Source organism: Cebus imitator, unplaced genomic scaffold (genome assembly GCF_001604975.1).
Source record: "Cebus imitator isolate Cc_AM_T3 unplaced genomic scaffold, Cebus_imitator-1.0 Scaffold118, whole genome shotgun sequence".
Classification (NCBI taxonomy): Eukaryota; Metazoa; Chordata; class Mammalia; order Primates; family Cebidae; genus Cebus; species Cebus imitator.
Window position 1 is genome coordinate 1,682,070 of NW_016107433.1, and position 3,647 is coordinate 1,685,716.

At 46.2% G+C, this 3,647-nt stretch overlaps 1 protein-coding gene across 13 annotated transcripts in view; it reads left to right on the plus strand.

Annotated features, from left to right (window-relative positions):
- Positions 1–3,647, plus strand: part of SLC7A6 (solute carrier family 7 member 6) — a 41,588-nt gene that overhangs the window by 17,038 nt on the left and 20,903 nt on the right. The gene's annotated exons all lie outside the window — the stretch shown is intronic.

Below are 3,647 nucleotides of genomic sequence, written 5' to 3' on the forward strand. Positions count from 1 at the left end.
TTATTAACAATAAAGTATTTTAAAAAAAAAAAAAAAAGAAAACATGGTTTGAAGATATATAAGTAATTTCCAGGCAGTATAGTATAGTGGTTAGGATTGTAGGCCCCCATGCCAGACTGGATTTAATTTTATTTTTTAGGGGGTGGGGGATGGAGTCTCGCTCTGTCGCCCAGACTGGAGTGCAGTGGCACGATCTTGGCTCACTGCAACCTCCGCCTCCTGGGTTCAAGCGATTCTTCTGCCTCAGCCTCCCAAGTAGCTGGGATTAAAAGTGCGAGCTACCATGCCTGGCTAATTTTTGTGTTTCTGGTAGAGACAAGGTTTCACCATGTTGGCCACACTGGTCTCGAACTCCTGAGCCCAAGTGATCTGCCCACCTTGGCCTCCCAAAGTGCTGGGATTATAGGTGTGAACCATCATGCTTGGCCAGCCTCTTTCATTCAACATGTACTTTGACCCAGATTCCTGGGGATCTGAATTCTTGAAGGCTTTCTATCCCAGAAACACTGGCTTTTCCAGAATCCAGGCCTGAGGGCAGGAACTTGCTTGTCATAGTTATGGCCAAATCATGAAACCATATTCTCTTCAGACTAGCATAGGCTTTAGGGTTCAGCTGACTTCCCTTCTTGGAACTTGGGTTGCAGTATCAGGCTTTCAGCAGAGCTAGGATATGCTGAGAGAGTCTCCTTGAGTAGAGGTGGCAGTGGGAGAAACGTGGTTTCAGGAGACATAAATTGCAAGAAACCAAATAGGTCATTTAGGGGGAAAAAATCAAAGGTCTGTACTGAATCTAGGGTAAGACTTTGGTAGGATAGGAGAATTAAGTTAGTCTTGAAATTGAGGCATGAGAGGGTCCAGCTTGTTGGTTGGGAGACTCCCTAAACAAGTTATAGCCATTCTAGACAAAGTTCCATCCTAGAAGGGAGGGCCCAGGAAGTCTCTATATAACCAACTCTAGGGCAGAGTCTGGAAGCTGGTAGCCCATGAGCCAGACTTGGCCCACAGATAGGTTTGTTTGGTTTGTAGTGGTGTAAATAATTTTGGATTAGATGCCAACATTTGAAAATCAAGACTTGCCTTTTCTCTTGAAAAATCTAAGGTTCTGATCGTTGGACTCAAATTCTTGCCTGATACGATGAGCTGGATTTGAGTAGTCGTAGCTTCTTTTCACATTTATTTTTTTTATTTAAAAAGAGTCTCCCGGTCGGGCGCGGTGGCTCACGCCTGTAATCCCAGCACTTTGGGAGGCCGAGGCGGGTGGATCACGAGGTCAAGAGATCGAGACCATCCTGGTCAACATAGTGAAACCCTGTCTCTACTAAAAACTACAAAAAATTAACTGGGCATGGTGGCGCGCGCCTGTAGTCCCAGCGACTCAGGAGGCTGAGGCAGGAGAATTGCCTGAACCCAGGAGGCGGAGGTTGCGGTGAGCTGAGATCGCGCCATTGCACTCCAGCCTGGGCAACAAGAGCGAAACTCCGTCTCAAAAAAAATAAATAAATAAATAAATAATAAAAATAAAAAGAGTCTCCCTATTTTGCCCAGGCTGGTCTCAAACTCCTGGCTCAAGTGATCCTCTTGCCTCAGCCTCCCCATGTGTTGGGATTACAGGTGTGAGCCACTGTGGCGGGCTGTGGCTCCTTTTAAGTGGAGTATAGACTCCCCAATCCACTACAGTCCTCCACTTCTTGTTTTATACCCAGACTTATCTGCCTTTGCTCACTCATACTACTTTCCTGGCCCCTGAAGGCACTGCTCTTTCAGATCTTGGCTTTCTGGCTGTACTCCATCCCATTCTCAGGGTATAGCGGCAAGGAGATCCAAGCAGCTTTTTGGAGATTTCAGGCTGTTTTACCACAGATTATCCTAGAACAGTGGTTCTAAGCCAGAGGGGTGTTTGTCTTCCAGGAAATATTTAGCAATATCTGGAGACACTTTGGTTGTCACAACACCTGGGAAGGGGTGTTTTTTGTTTTTAATGGGTAGAGGTCAGGGGTGCTGGTGAACATACCGCCATGCACAGAACAGCTCCTCACAATAGGACTTAGCTGGCTTAAAATGTCAATAGTGCTGAGGTTGAGAAACTCTGTCCTAAGGGTGCATTCTGTTCATATGTGTTCTGGGGTTTGGGAATCTCACATGGTGAGGCGGGGCCTCAGGCTGCTGACTGACTGTTTGGGGGCTCATACTCACTTGCGGGACTAATGGGGACAAATGTTGGTTCTTGAGGTAGGTACATAGGGTCTTCTCTTTGCCTATGTGACCAGCAGGATTCACAGTCACCCAGGTACCCTTGGGTACCTTGATTTGACAGAAGGATGATGGTTCTGGCTTGGGTGTTGTCAGCTCATTTATCTTTGTGGGCTTTGACCTCGGGATCCTGCCTCTTGTGTAGGCTCACACACATCATTGGAAAGTATTTGCTTTGAAGATTTCACTGTGGAAGGAGCTCATTACTGACACAGCAGCATCAAAGCCCAGTGCCTGCTCACAGCTGAGACTCCATTCACCTGCGTTTGTTTGGCAAGGCTGACAATGAACAGGAGGAGGAGGAGGAGGGAGACTGGGAAGGATGAGACTGGAGGGAAGAAGAAACATTGTATGATTCCCCAGTATCCATTGTTTCCATGGTTTCTTGCTGTCTTGGACACAGTTCTCAGTAGAAAGAATATTCTCCTTATTTTGGATAGTTGCTATGGACAGACAGCTTTCATGTTGAGAGTGATACAGGCATAAGGAAGTCTGGGTCTTGATCATAGTTGCATAAAGACTCCAACCCTATATATAATTTGAATGTTTTCTTTTCTTTTCTTTTTTTGAAATGGAGTTTTGCTCTTGTTGCCCAGGCTGGAGTACAAGGGTGTGACCTCAGCTCACTGCAACCTCTGCTTCCCCGGGTTCAAGTGATTCTCTTGCCTTAGCCTCCCAAGTAGTTGAGATTACAGGCATTGGCCACCATGCCCAGCTAATTTTTTCGTATTATTAGTAGAGACAGAGTTTCGCCATGTTGGCCAGGCTAGTCTCGAACTCCTGACCTCAGGTGATCCACCCGCCTTGGCCTCCCAAAATGCTGGGATTATAGGCGTAAACCACTGTGCCTGGCCAGTTTGAATGCTTTCATAATGGGACTAAATGTATTTGTATAATTGAAAACAAAGACACTGGCTAGGCTAAGTGGTTCTTGCCTGTAATCTCAGCAGTCTGGGAGGCCAAGGCAGGAGGATCACTTGAGCCCAGGAGTTCATGACCAGCCTGGGCAACATGAACTTGTCTCTTAGAAAACAGAAAAACACACAGAAAAAGGATACTTTTTAAAAAGAAATGGTAGCTACTGATTCTAGGATCTCCATTTGGAAGGGTTTACCTCCCCTTGAGTGTTAGCATTTCACTCCTGAATGTCTTGTAGTTGTCCCCTCCACCTGCCTTTTTTTCTTCCATAATTTTATTTATTTATTTTTTTTTTGAGACAGAGTTTCGCTCTCGTTACCCAGGCTGGAGTGCAATGGCGCGATCTTGGCTCACCGCAGCCTCCGCCTCCTGGGTTCAGGCAATTCTCCTGCCTCAGCCTCCTGAGTAGCTGGGATTACAGGCACACACCACCATGCCCAGCTGATTTTTTTTGTATTTTTAGTAGAGACGGGGTTTCA